The sequence below is a fragment of the Triticum urartu genome, chromosome 7A (assembly GCF_056163025.1).
Source record: "Triticum urartu cultivar PI428250 chromosome 7A, HENAU_Tu73, whole genome shotgun sequence".
Lineage (NCBI taxonomy): Eukaryota > Viridiplantae > Streptophyta > Magnoliopsida > Poales > Poaceae > Triticum > Triticum urartu.
The window spans coordinates 282,219,110-282,234,589 of record NC_141879.1 but is presented as its reverse complement, the minus strand read 5'-3'; positions in this window follow the sequence as shown (position 1 = coordinate 282,234,589).

The window sequence follows — 15,480 nt, the reverse complement described above, 5'->3', positions numbered from 1 at the left end:
AGTACGGCTTTCCTACGACTCAAATCCACCAAAAAGAAACATAGAAAAGACGCCGTCTTCGTCAGTCTTCGAGGGGCACCCAATCGTCTTGTGCCTAGCAAAGAAGTGTCTAGAATACTCATGGCACACGATTAGTCCACAAATGCGTTGTCATCAATCACCAAAACACTTAGGGAAAAATGTGTCCTTACAATCACAAAGAACACCTTCGAGCAGTTCTACAATGACTCCGCGATCATCAGTTATATGTCAAATTCAGTAAATACGAGTTTTGGCTAAAGAAAGTTGGATTTCTTGGACATGTGTTATCCGCCGAAGGTATAGCCGTGGACCCGAGCAAAGTAAAGGATGTGCTCGATTGGTTGCCACCCACAACCGTATCCCAAATCCGGAGTTTTCTTGGATTAGCCGAATACACCATCCTTTCATTGAAGGGTTTTCCAAGGTTGCTAAACCCATGACGGAGCTGCTCAAAAAGGATAAGAAGTTTGAATGGACTGAGGACTATGAGAAAAGTTTCAATGAGCTAAAGATACGGCTGACGACCGCACCTGTGTTGACTCTTCCAGATATCTACCGCAGCTTTGACGTGTATTGTGACGCCCCCAGACAAGGTCTTGGATGCGTACTTATGCAAGACGGCAAGGTAGTAGAATATGCATCGCGATAGCTATGACCCCATGAGGGAAATTACCCTACTCATGATCTGGAATTGGCCGTGGTGGTTCATGCCCTAAAAATTTGGAGACATTACCTCATCAGGAAGAGGTGCCAAATTTTTACCGACCACAAGAGCCTCAAGTATATACTTACTCAGCCAGATTTAAATCTCCGTCAATGAAGATGGCTTGAGTTAGCAAAGGATTATGATCTTAGAATAAATTACCACCCGAGTAAGGCCAACGTGGTTGCCGATGCACTCAGTTGAAAGCATGTCAGCCTAAATGTCATATTGAAATCCTTGCCTCCCGAATTTCAAGATGAGATTGCTCGGCTCAACCTGGTCATAACTGATGCTGGCCTTGCTAATGTTTTGGAAGTTGCACCTACACTTGAGGAAGAGATCCGCAAGGCCCAGCCAGCTCACACCGTCCTGCAGAAAGATGCCAAGAGTATGGTAGCAGGACAAACTTCAGATTTTTAAAAGGACCAGTTTGGTACCCTCCGATTCTGTGGAAGGATTTGTGTACCCAGTCAGGTGGACTTAAAGAAGAAAATCATGTCGGAGGCACACGAATCTTCATATTCTATTCACCCTGGAGGTACGAAAATGTATGAAGACCTCCGACAAATATTCTGGTGGGATGGAATGAAGAAAGACATCGCCTACTTTGTGGCCTGTTGTGACATATACAACAAAGTGAAGACAGAGCATCAGAAGCCAGCTGGACTTCTCTAACCGCTGCCAGTTTCATAATGGAAATGGGATGATGTCTCCATGGATTTTATCACAAGTCTACCTAAGACTCAACGAGGCAATGATGCAATCTGGGTCATAGTGGACACCTTAACCAAGGTGGCTCACTTTATCCCGATCAGCACCACATATCAGGGGATCAACTTGCACAACTATATGTATCCAGAATAGTCAGTCAGCATGGAGTACCACGAACAATCACTTCCGACTGAGGGTCACTTTTTACATCCGCTTTTTGGTCCCGTCTCCATCAAGCCTTGGGGACAGCGCTAAAATATAGTACCGCTTATCATCCTTAGACTGATGGACAGACAGAGCAGGTAAACCAAATACTTGAAGATATGCTACGAGCCTGTGCTTTGGCCAAAGGGCCTAAATGGGAAGACTGTCTGCCATATGCTGAGTTCTCTTATAACAACAGCTTCCAGACCAGTCTAAAGATGTCACCGTATGAGGCCTTGTATGGCCGTAAGTTCTGCACTCCTTTAAATTGGTCTCAAACTAGAGATAGCCGCATTTTCGGGACAGATCTCATGATGGACGCTGAGAAGCAAGTTAAGGAAATCTGAGACAGATTGCAATTGGCCAAATCACAGCAAAAGAGTTATTATGATGCAAAACAGCGACAGGTCGGTTTTGAACCCGGGGAACATGTATATCTCTGAGTCACTCCTATGAAAGGAGTCAAGAGATTCCACACTCGTGGAAAGTTGGCTCCCAGATTTGTTGGTCCATTTCCAGTTATGTCCAGAGTGGGTACTGTTGCATATCAGTTGGAACTACCCCTGAATTGTCGGAAGTGCACAATGTGTTTCATGTTTCACAGTTGAGGCGATGCATATCGCCGCCCGAGAAAAAGACTGCTATGACTGAAATAGAGTTAGTAAAGGATTTAACCTATGAAGAGAGACCGGTCAGAATTTTGGATCAGATGGAAAGGGTCACCCATAGTACAGCAAGGAAATTTTACAAAGTTCGGTGGGAGCATCACACAGAGGCAGAATCAACTTGAGAACGAGAAGAATTTCTAAAGGCACATTACCCAGAATGGTTTTCCCGAGCAACCGAATCTCGAGGACGAGATTCATCCTAAGTGGGGGAGGTTTGTGATAGCCTGGTTTTTGCCCTCTTTCTTTTCGTCTGATTTTCATTTGATTTGGTTTTGAAAATTGGAGTTTTGAATCTTTTCACATGGACTTAAACACTTGGGTACCCCTTGACTTTCACCCAAGTGCCTCATATCCTTCCCTAACTATCACTTTCTCTCCGGTTCACCTCAAAATAAAATTTTAAATATTTTCTTAAATGAAAAATATTCATGTCCCTCTCTTAAACCCTAGCTAGCTCAATGTGCTCCAAAGCAACCTCAATTTTTCTTGCCCCCAAAAATCTGAGAAAATTCACAAATATTCTTTGAACCTTAGGCACCTTCCTGAGCAAAAATATTTCATCACTTTTTGGAATATTTTTGCAACATAAAATATTTTCTATTTTGGACAGAAATGGTAGATTCTACAGTAACTACCATTTTACTTTATCCATTATGGGTGATTTTTCTTGTGCATCATCACATTAGTAGATGATTACTACCCTACAAAACTCAGTTCCAAACTCCCAGTAGTTTGATGTGACACCCTCGATTCAATCGTACACTAATCATACACGCAAATGTGTACGATCAAGATCAAGGACTCATGGGAAGATATCACAACACAACTCTAGACACAAGATAAAATAATACAGGCTTTATATTACAAGCCAGGGGCCTCGAGGGCTCGAATACATAACCTTGAATACACAAGAGTCAGCAGAAGCAACAATATCTGAGTACAGACATAAGTTAAACAAGTCTGCCTTAAGAAGGCTAGCACAAAAGCAACAACGATCGAATAGGCAGGGCCTCCTGCCTGGGAGCCTCCTAACTACTCCATGTCGTCAGCGGCCATCATGTAGTAGTAGGCACCCTCGGGGTAGCAGCAGTCATCAGTGGTGCCGTCTGGCTCCTGGGATCCATCATCTGATCGCAACAATCGGGTATGGGGGAAAAGAGGTAGCAAAGCAGTTGTGAGTACTCATCCAAAGTACTCGCAAGACTTACATCAGATCTAAACTAAGTATGCATCTGTATCAAAGGAAAAGGGTTGTATCTGTGGACTAAACTGCATAATGCCAGAAGAGAAGGGGAAAGCCTAGCCTATCGAAGACTAGCATCTTCAAGCATCTTGCAGCATTTAGAAAAGTACAGATCAACATAATGTAAAGTAGTAGTGTTATCAACCTCGGCCAGAGATCCTTTCTCGACTCCCTGCGAGAAAGCAATCCCAGAGCCATACTATCCATTTCTCATCACAATCCATTTCTCATTACAAGTATCCAGTTCTAGTTGTATCGATCGGGATACAACTCCAAGTGTCTGTTACCATAGGACAGGCTATCGATAGATGTTTTCTTCCCTGCAGGGGTGCACCAACTTACCCATCACGCTCGATTAACTTTGGCCGGACACACTTTCCTAGGTCATGCCCGGCCTCGGCCAAACAATACGCCGCAACCCGACCTAGGCTTAATAGAGAGGTCAGCACACCGGACTAAACCTATGCCCCCAGGGGTCATGGGCCATCGCCCGAGAACTCCTGCACGTTGCATGGGTGGCCGGTGAGCAGACCTAGCTACCTCCTTCAAAAAGGCAGGTGCTTACACAGTCCAACCCGGCGCGCGCCGCTCAGTCGCTGACGTCTATTAAGCTTTGGCTGATGTATACAACGCAGAACGCCCATACTATGCCCACGTGATGGTTAGTGCTATCAGGCCAGAGGCCCCTCGGATTAAATATCAAAATCATAGTGGATTAGTAACGTGTGGTAACAAGCAGAGACTCACAAAAGATGTGACCCCGTCGCCCCGTCTCGAGTACTTGCGGCAAGGGCTAAGAACGCCCGGCCACGCCTCGTAAGTATCTCCCGGGCACCTTCCAGGTCAACCCGACTCCACATCACTCGCTATTAAGCTCGCGCGGGTACCCCTCAGGGCCGACCCGTCTTTAGTAACACGGCTTAGTATAAAGTCATAGTAACCATAGTAATTGTGTGTCTAACACCAAGGGTGTCGGTGTCAAAACTGACGGATCTCGGGTAGGGGGTCCCGAACTGTGAGTCTAGGCCAGATGGTAACAGGAGACGAGGGACACGAAGTTTTACCCAGGTTCGGGCCCTCTTGATGGAGGTAAAACCCTACGTCCTGCTTGATTAATAATGATAATATGGGTGTTACAAGAGTAGATCTACCACGAGATCAGAGAGGCTAAACCCTAGAAGCTAGGATATGGTATGAATGTATGTTGTGATTGTTGTCCTACGGACTAAAACCCTTCGGTTTATATGGACATCGGAGAGGGTTAGGGTTACACAAGGTCGGTTACAAAGGAGGAGATATCCATATACGTATTGCCTAGCTTGCCTTCCACGCCAAGTAGAGTCCCATCCGGACACGAGACGAAGTCTTCAATCTTGTATCTTCATAGTCTAACAGTCCGGCCAATGGAGATAGTCCGGCTATCCGGAGACCCCCTAATCCAGGACTCCCACAGTAGCCCCTGAACCAGGCTTCCATGGCGATGAGTCCGGCGTGCAATATTGTCTTCGGCATTGCAAGGTGGGTTCCCTCTCCGAATACATGACAGAAGAAGTTGAATACGAGGATAGTGTCCGACCCTGCAAAATAAGTTCCACATTTCACCGTAGAGAGAATAATGTCTTTGCAGATCTAATCCGCTAGCTTGTTTTGGCAACATGATGTTACGTCATGGCCCGGTGATTATTCGAACCGTTTCTTTTAACCAGCCCCACACATAACGCGAGGCAGTTTTTCGACACGTCTTGTCAAAGCAGAGATCGTGTCCCCTTATTACGGGATTCTCATCCATACGGGTGTGGGTAACCCAACCGCGCCATTAATTATGGCGCTTGGGGGATAAGCGAGTTTTGCCAGGCAAGTGGGGACGCTTAGTTTTGTCCGCCCATATAAAGGGATAAGGATTCACCTTTCTATCCACGCCTTCTTCCTCCTCTGCTCATCCGCTCCCGCACACTCGAGCTCTAGCGCCCAAGTCTTCACTTCCATCTCAACCTTCTCCAACCATGTCCGGAGCGGGAGGCAAGTGGATGGTCTCCTCCGTCACGGAGGGAGACGTCAAGAAACTGAGGAGAGCCGGATACCTGCCTGACGACATCGCGCACCGGCTCCCAGATGAGGGACAGCTCATCCCCACCCCCGAGCCCCATGAGAGGGTGGTATTCCTCACCCATTTCCTCCATGGACTGGGATTCCCTCTCCATCCCTTCGTCCGGGGGCTCATGTTCTATTACGTCCTGGATTTCCACGATCTGGCGCCAAACTTTATCCTCAACATCTCGGCGTTTATCGTCGTGTGCGAGGCCTTCCTCCGCATCAAGCCCCACTTCAGCTTATGGCTGAAGACCTTCAATGTCAAGCCGAAGGTAGTGAGGCCGCCAGGCGGAGTGCGGAGGCGCCATGGTGGGCAAGATGCCCAACATCACATGCCTCGAGGGCACCTTCGTGGATACCATAAAGGGGTGGCAATCGGGGTGGTTCTATATCACCGAGCCGCGCGACCCCGCATGGGTAGCGGCCCCTGAGTTCCGATCTGGCATCCCCATGCGGCTCACCTCCTGGAAAGAGAAGGGCCTGTCCTGGGGTAATTCAAAAGAGCTAACCGGACTCCAGTCATGTATTCAGAACATGGTGGACAAGAAGCTCAAGCTTGTCAACATAGTCTAGGTTATGCTCGTCCGCCAAATACTCCCGTGCCAACAACGGGAGTTTACCTTGTGGGAGTTCAATCCGGCGCAGCACCGAACTCTGAACAGGCTCTTCGATACGACTCATGAAGATGCCTGGAGGGTGCTGTTCAAGAGCGCCGAGGTCCCTCCCCCCATTACTGAGGATCACGGATTCAGCGCGAAGCGCCACGCCAGTGCGGTAAGTTGTTTTACCTTTCATAGGATACTTGTTTTCTATATAGATTGACTCTATGTGGGATCTAAACTCCCGTAATTTTGTCAGGACTGGCAGAAGATGGCCGGACAGATCGACTGTCCGGCTCCCTTGCCCGAAGGCCCCGCAGACACTCTTCTGACGAAGATGCTGACTCCGGCCCCTTATAAGGTGCCGGAGAAGACCAAGAAGGCCAAGGGAGCTTGAAAGAGTTCCCGACGCCAAGCGTCATCGGACTCACCGTCCGATGACTCTGTGGCGCACTCTTCCCCCGAAGACAAGGAAGAGGAAGAAGAGGCTCCCCCACCGACTGGGGGAGACAAGAAAAGGAAGGCCGCCCCAACTGGGGAGGACGGAGGGTCCAAGAAGGGAAGGACGCTCCTTCCGGATAGCTCCACCGCCGCCGAGGAAAGTGAAGACGAGTGGTTGCCCCGGGCCAAGCCCCAGGGGAGATCATAAGTATTTGGACACCAAAGTAACCCATAGGATTCCTTTGTCGCATTGCTTTCCCTAACGTCGAACTCAATTGGGCAGGCCGCCCCGAGCTAATATTGAGGTATCCTCGGACGGCTCCCTGGGCTCGTCGGACATGGATAGCGATCCAGTCCCGACCGCCACCTCCCCTCATCCAGCCGACGACGCCGAGGTGCTGTCTCAAGAGGCACCGGATCGAGGGGGGACAGTCCCGGAGGCGCCTCAAGGCGACCTTCCGGACTCCGGGAGCCGAGGGGACGGGGTCCCCGAGAGCTCTGAGTTCGGCCCTCAGTCGAACACCGCGCCGGACCCTCCAACGGTTTCGAGCTCGGGCAGGCGGTCCCCTTCTAAGGAGGGTAAGACGCCTGTGCCGGTGACCTCTGTCCATCCAGAGGCGCTGGACACTATGTTGGAAGTGCTTCGCAGCGCTTCCATCGAGGAGGAGCACCGCACTATCATGAGTGTGGTGATCCAGAAGGATCAGTCCGCCAAGAGCGGATTGACTGAAGCCTGTACTAGCCTTCTAACAGGCTTCGAGGTAAGTGTTTTAAAATGTAGTAGAAGTATTACCGCATAGACAGTAGCCCCTGATGCTTTGTTTGGTGTTCACGAAGAAAAGCCGAACAGAGGATCAAATAATATCGCAGGAGTCTAATATAAGTATGTCAATATGCATATGCAGGCTTCGCTGCTGGCGTCCGCCGCACTAACTGCGAAGGTCGTCGTACGGAAGGAGGCCCTCGAGGGGTCCCAGAAAGAGCTCGGCCTTGCTAAGAGGCAGCTCGAGGAGAACAAGGGTAAGTAATACCCCGTCTGTAGATGAGAAAAAGGACGTGATTGCTAAATGACAGGATCATTGTATGTTTGCCAGGGGCCACGACCGAGGTGGCGACCCTGAAGCAAGCGCTGTCCTAGGCTGAAGAAAAGGCGGCCCAGGAGCACACCGAGCGAGAGAGGCACGAGGCTCGGGTGGGCGAGGTGCAGCAAGAGCTCCAGGCTCTCATGACAAAGCACGAGGTGTTGGAGCTTGACTTGAAGAGGAGAGAGTCTGAGCTTGCCGCGGCTCATGAGAGCGCAAAGAGTGCCAAGGCCGAGGCCCAGAAGGCCCTTCAGGAGATCGACGCGATGAAGAAGATAGCGGCGGGTAAGGCTTTATATATGCAAAGCAAGCATGTAAAGGTGAATTACCAATTACTTACCCGAATCCGGAGCTCTTCAGGAGCATTCGCAGATTTGCCCCGCAGTGTGTCTGATGCCGCACTATTCTACCAGGCCGAGGACGGAAGCTCGACGGAGAAGCTGTTCTGGTCTCAGTATGCTGAGGCCGAACATCCGATGCCAATGAGCGACCAGCTGAAGCAGATGGCCGAGCTACATAAGGCGGCCGATCAGGCCATGAAGGGCTTCATAGTCCGGCTGTGGCCTGGCGACGCCCTTCCGAACAGCTTCTTCGGCCTGGTGAGGCGGCTTGTGGATGCCTGCCCACGGCTGGAGGTCGTCAAGCAATCCATCTGCATTGAAGGTGCACGCCGGGCCTTCGCCCGTGTAAGAACGCAGTGGGGCAAGCTAGACGCCGTGAAGCTGATCAAGGAGGGGCCGCCGGAGGGCAAGGAGCACCGCCACCCCGAGATGTACTACGAGGGTGTTCTGCCAGGCGCCCGTCTCATCGCGGATGAGTGTTCGCAAAATGTAATATTTGAATGAGACTTGCTCGTTTTGTCCTGTATGTATGAAAACTTGTATTGTATTCGCTATGCAACGCTTGTGTGAATTTAAAATATTACCTTCTGTTTGGCCGTTTATCCAATCTGAGAGATGGCTAGTCCTCGGCTTCTGCCCCCATGCCACGAGTGCCGGGGTGTTCAGGATAAACCTGAGCACTCTTGTTCCCATGTTTGGGTCCTTCGAGGGAGGTGCTCAGCACAACGAACAAGGCAACCGGACTAATAATGCTTTATCACTCTCACTTAGCCATAGAATTCTATAATTTTAAATTTCGGCGAAGCCCCTGGTATTCGGAAGGCCGAATTCGGGGCGCGATACACGCCTGTAAGCCGGATGGAGCCGGCCCCTCGCCCTAAGCGGCATAAGTCTTTAGGGACTCGAAAAACCTCGCCGAACAGCGACCAGTCTCTCGCCTTATCATGATAGTCAGTTTTAGCTTTCTCTACTAAGGTGCTCGGCCCGGCAGAACCGGGGCACAATCGCAGTAGTTCTCCTAGCGCTACCTTAGCCGATAGAGCTGAACGTAAGGTACGAAAACATAGGAGCCGGGCAAACCCAACATTTGACCAAAGACATGATTCGGAGCTGATGCATATAATGCTATCAGTTCGGGGTGCCGCACTTGTGAAAGTGTTCGGACTTTTCACACCATATTGTGGGTATGTAAGCCCCTCGTGCATTGGCCGTACCAGAGTGTACGGTTGCTAGGCATCATTAATGAACACATAGATATGTATATATAACAAAAATGCGATAATAGTCGTAATGTCATGTATTGTATATTAAAAAATTGCATTAAAGCAGAGTGATACAGATAGTATAATAAGCAAAAGAGTAGGACTATGTCCCTTCCAAGGGCGGGCTGAGGAATTATATGAAATCTTTAATCCACCTGGGAATTCCGTAGTTGTCGGCCTCCTTGGTTGTTGTATCATGTGTTCGGCAATAGAGCTGCTGGACAGTGTTTCCAGAGATTGAAGTCCTGAAAGAAAAAGAAAAATAACCAAACGGGAAGCCCCTAGTGCGGTTTAGGCCGCGTTTTGGGGCGTGCCGTAGTTGTCCCCCCCTCCCCACCTATGCCCATGGTATTTTTAATGCGTAATTATGTACGCACGGCACGAACAACGCCGTTGGGCTGGGATTGGGGTGGCCGCCATATTGCTACGCAAGCTCAGATCGCGCCAGGCGGTCTGTTTGTCGATTGCCCCGAGCGCGCTTGAAGGTGTCCGGGCTTTGAAACGCCGAACTGGTAGATTGCCTTGAGAGGCTGCTTTGCGCTTCTGCTGCGAGGGCTGTGGTGTGCTCCTCTGTTCGGAGAGAGCGTTCTGTGTTTCCGTTGACTGTAATAACTCCGCGAGGTCCTGGCATCTTGAGCTTGAGGTATGCATAATGTGGTACCGCATTGAATCTAGCAAATGCGGTTCGTCCGAGCAGTGTGTGATAACCACTGCAGAACAGGACTATATCGAAGATTAACTCTTCGCTTCGGAAGTTATCCGGGGATCCGAAGACCACTTCCAGTGTAATTGAGCCTGTGCAGTGGGCCTCTACGCCTGGAATGACGCCCTTAAAGGTCGTTTTTGTGGGTTTGATCCTTGAGGGGTCTATACCCATTTTGCACACTGTGTCCTGATAAAGTAGGATCAGGCTGCTGCCGCCGTCCATAAGGACTCGAGTGAGGTGAAATCCGTTAATGATTGGGTCTAGGACCAGTGCGGCGAATCCGCCATGACGGATACTAGTGGGGTGGTCCCTGCGATCGAAGGTGATCGGACAGGAGGACCAAGGGTTGAACTTTGGGGCGACTGGCTCCAACGCATATACGTCCCTGAGCGCACGCTTCCGCTCCCTCTTGGGGATGTGGGTTGCGTATATCATGTTCACCATCCGCACTTGCGGGGGAAACCTCTTCTGTCCTCCAGTGTGCGGCTGCCGGGGCTCTTCCTCGTCATCGCTATGCGGCCCCTTGTCCTTGTTTTCGGCAATTAATTTACCGACCTGTTTGAACACCCAACAATCCCTGTTGGTGTGATTGGCTGGCTTGTCTGGGGTGTCGTGTATTTGACACGAGCGATCGAGTATACGGTCCAAGCTGGACGGACCCGGCGTACTTTGTTTGAATGGCTTTTTCCGCTGACCGGGTTTAGAGCCTTTGAATCCGGCATTGACTGCCATATCCTCAGTACTTTCGCCGTTAATGCGGTGCTTATGCTTATTGCGACGTGACCTGCTATTGCCGTCCTTGGTATCTAAGGTACCATGGTTCTTTGATATGTTATTACTGCGAGCCAACCAGCTGTCTTCTCCCGCACAAAAGTGGGTCATGAGCGTCGTGAGGGCTGCCATAGATTTCGGATTTTCCTGACCAAGGTGCCGGGCTAGCCACTCGTCTCGGATGTTGTGCTTAAAAGCCGCTAAGGCCTCCGCATCCGGATAGTTGACGATTTGATTTTTCTTTGTAAGGAACTGAGTCCAGAATTGCCTGGCCGACTCTTCTGGCTGCTAAATTATGTGGCTCAAGTCATCGGCGTCTGGTGGTCGCACATAAGTGCCCTGAAAGTTGTCGAGGAATGCGGCTTCCAGATCTTCCCAACAGCTAATGGAGTCCGCTGGCAAGCTATTAAGCCAATGCCGCGCTGGTCCTTTGAGTTTTAGTGGGAGGTATTTGATGGCATGTAAGTCATCACCGCGGGCCATGTGGATGTGGAGGAGGAAGTCCTCAATCCATACTACGGGATCTGTTGTGCCGTCCTATGATTCAATGTTTACAGGTTTGAAACCTTCTGGGAATTGATGTTCCATTACTTCCTCTATGAAGCATAAGGGGTGTGCGGCGCCTCTGTATTGGGCTATATCGTGACGCAGCTCGTATGGGTCCTGCCCGCTGTGTTCAGCCCGGCTGGATTTGCTTTTACTGTATCCGGCGTGACATTTACCGTCTAGTAGAGTGGTGCGCCCTCGTGATTCCTAGATCGATCTTGAATGCTTTGCTTTGTCCTCCAATATGTCTCGTAGGTCTGGCGTATCTCCCCATGCCTTTTTATTTGGATGGTGTTGGGGTGGAGGCTGAGCTTTTGGCTGGAATGCCTCTCTATCGCGGCCACGAGGTGGCCGATCAGCTGTATCATACGCTTCTTCCTCCAGTCGGGGTAGTAACCTGTGCCTTGGGTAACTCTTGGAGGGACGCTCGAGTTTATATTCCTCGGCTACGAGGACTTCAGTCCATTTGTCAGCTAGCAGATCTTGATCAGCTTGAAGCTGCTGCTGTTTTTTCTTCAGGCTATTTGTTGTGGCCATAAGCCTGCCCTTGAAGCGCTCTTGTTCGATGGGATCCTCTGGTACGGTGAATTCATCGTCGCCGAGGCTTGCCTCGTCTTCAGAGGGGGGCATGTAATTGTCATCCTCCTCCTCTCCGCCAGCTGCTCTCTCAGGAGAGCTGGCTTCTTCATCCTCCTGCTCTAAATCTTGCTGAAGGTGATTGTTGTTGTCTTCGGCGCTATCCGGAGTGTTATTATCTCCTGTGCTGGTATCACCACTTTTGCTTTGGCGGGACTTAGAGCGGCTCCGCTGACGTCGGCTCTTGGGTTGCTTCTTGGAGGGTTCATCCTCCGCTATCTCGTCATCGTTGCCTTCATTGGGTGTATCCACCATGTATATGTCATACGACGAGGTGGCTTTCCAGTGCCCTATAGGTGCTGGTTCATGTTCATCTCCTACATCGTCGTCCATACCGTCGATGTCTTCGGAGTCGAAGTCGAGCATGTCGGTTAAATCATCGACAGTGGCTACAAAGTGGGTGGTGGGTGGGCGTCGAATTTCTTCATCGTCCGCATCCCAGTCCTGTTGGCCATAATCCGGCCAAGGCTCTCCTGACAAAGAGAGAGACCATAGTGAATTCAGAATGTCACCGAAGGGCGAGTGCTGAAAGATATCCGCAGTGGTGAATTCCATGATCGGCGCCCAATCGGATTCGATTGGCAGGGGCGCGGATGGTTCGGGGTCCGGAGGAGAGTCCGGCACCTTGGAGTCACGGGCTGCAAAGAGGATTATGCTGGTGTTTGGCTCGATCGCCGTCGAGACTGCAGCCCCTGAGGCGGTGTCTAGCCACCCGTCCTTGATTGGCACAGCTGGCTCCGAGCTAAGGGTCGGAGCTGATGCGGGCGCGGCCTCTGGGGTACCGTCCGATGGCAGAGCTAGGTCATACCCATCGCGACAGTGCGGCACGCCCGGCTGTGGCTCGAATCCGTCGAAGATTAAGTCCCCACGGATATTGGCCGTGTAATCCAAACTTCCAAATCTGACCTGATGGCCAGGGGCATAGCTTTCAATCTGCTCCAGATGGCCAAGCGAGTTGGCCCGCAGTGCAAAGCCGCCGAATACGATGATCTGTCCGGGGAGAAAAGTCTCACCCTGGACCGCATCACTATCGATGATAGTAGGAGCCATCAAGCCTAACAGCGACGATACAGAGGAACTCTCAATGAAAGCACCAATGTTGGTGTAAAAATCGGCGGATCTCGGGTAGGGGGTCCTGAACTGTGCGTCTAGGCCGGATGGTAACAGGAGACAAGGGACACGAAGTTTTACCCAGGTTCGGGCCCTCTTGATGGAGGTAAAACCCTACGTCCTGCTTGATTAATATTGATAATATGGGTGTTACAAGAGTAGATCTACCACGAGATCAGAGAGGCTAAACCCTAGAAGCTAGCCTATGGTATGATTGTATGTTGTGATTGTTGTCCTACGGACTAAAACCCTTCGGTTTATATAGACATCGGAGAGGGTTAGGGTTACACAAGGTCGGTTACAAAGGACGATATATCCAAATACGTATTGCCTAGCTTGCCTTCCACGCTAAGTAGAGTCCCATCCGGACACGAGACGAAGTCTTCAATATTGTATCTTCATAGTCTACTAGTCCGGCCAATGGAGATAGTCCGGCTATCCGGAGACCCCCTAATCCAGGACTCCCACAAAGGGGAAAACCAGAGGAATCACCCCCGGTGAATTCCACTCGATGTTATCATCAAGGTGAACGTAAGAGGATCCACCCTCGAGGTTCACACTTGAAGGGTTGCACGACAGAGCCGTAACGGAAGTGGTTAAGGAGGAAATCACCCTCGATGACCTCGACCGTATAGCTACACTACAGAGATCTCATCAGGAGTGATGTAAGAGGTTCCACCCTCGGCACTCGATGGTAACTCTGCAGAGTCGTACAACTAGGGGGGTGATGTGCGGTGTCGGGGCCTGGACGTCGATCAAGTTGATCGAGTCATCGAACATAAAGCGAGGCAACTGGGACAAGGTGGGGGTCACTGATGGATCTCTAACCAACCTATACTAAGCAGTTTACGATAAGCAGGTAAGGTATGAAAGCAGGTAACAACAACAGGCTATGCATCAGAGTAGGATCATACATAATGCAGTAGCAGTTCTAATGCAAGCATGAGAGGGAAAGAAATGGGCGATATCGGAATGCTCAAGGGGGGTTTGCTTGTCTGGAAGCTCTGCTGAAAAGGAAGAAGTGTCATCGACGTAGTCAATCACAGGGACGGCATCGGTCTCGGGGTCTACCGGAGAGAAGAGGGAGAAGAAACAATAAATATAAAGCAAACAGAGCATCACAAAGCATAACATGGCAATATGCTGTGCCGGGTGTGACCTAACGTATGGCTACACGATATAGGTAAAGGGGAATTCAACCGGGAATGTTTTCCCCGTTCCGGACCTGTGTCAGACAGATGACCGGAGGGGGAAACTTCCATGTTCAGCTAGTTAGAAGCATCTGACAGGTAAACGAACCACGAATTCGGATTCGTCTAGTCGTTCTGAGCAACTTTCATATATAAAGTTTTTCGATCTGAGCTACGGTTTATTTTCTATGAATTTTTTAAAGATTAAAGTATTTCCTGGAATTAATCAAATTAACATAAATTCATTATGACGTCAGCATTGCGTGGGATGACGTCAGCAGTCAACAGACTCGCTGACCAGGGGTCAAACCTGATCTGTGGGTCCAGTGGGACCCACATGTAAGCCTCTGTTAGTACTAAACGGAGTTAAAATTAATCTAACTACTTAATTTGATGGTGGGCCCTACTAGTCAGTGTTTTAATTAGCTAATTAACTAATTAACATATTTTCTTTTTAATTAAAATTTGTTTATTTAGGCGGGACCCACGTGTCATAGACACAGGGCCTGCCCAATCAGCGTTGACCCTTGTTAAATGGTCAACTGGGGCCCCGAGGACCGCAGGAAGTGGCACATAGGCGGGGCCCATGGTGCCAGGTCAGCGGCGCCACCGGAGTTGCTCCGGTGGGCCTGCGCGCGGCGGCTGAACGCCGGTTAGCGTAGGAATCACGCTTTAGTGCTCTGTTTAGCGCGTTCTTGGTCGCGTTCGAACGGGCAGAACGCGCCGCATCAATCTATGGCATCGGTTGGTGCGGGGGCAACCGGAATCATGGACGACGACGAGGTCTGCGGTGGCGAGTTTTCGGGCGATGACGCAAACGGCGATGCAGCCCGCAGTAGTTCAATCTAAAGCTTTGGCGTGCTCTACGCGCACGCGAGGACAGCGGACACAGGCCCTTGACCAAAAGGTCACCAGAGACGCGCGGGTGACCAAACGAGGCGGCGGTGGTTCGGGCTTCGTCGGGGTAGTGGCTACGGGTGGCTAGAGAGGGTAGGGGACGGCGCATTCGGCGCAGGAGCTCACCGCGGGAGCATGGGGTCTAGGCAGAGGGCTCGGGGAGGTCCAGTGAAGCATATCGGCCATGAGGTCGTGTGGTGGCCGTCGAGGAGGAAGACGAAGGGGATCCGGCGCTGGGGTGGCTCCCGCCTTGAGGTC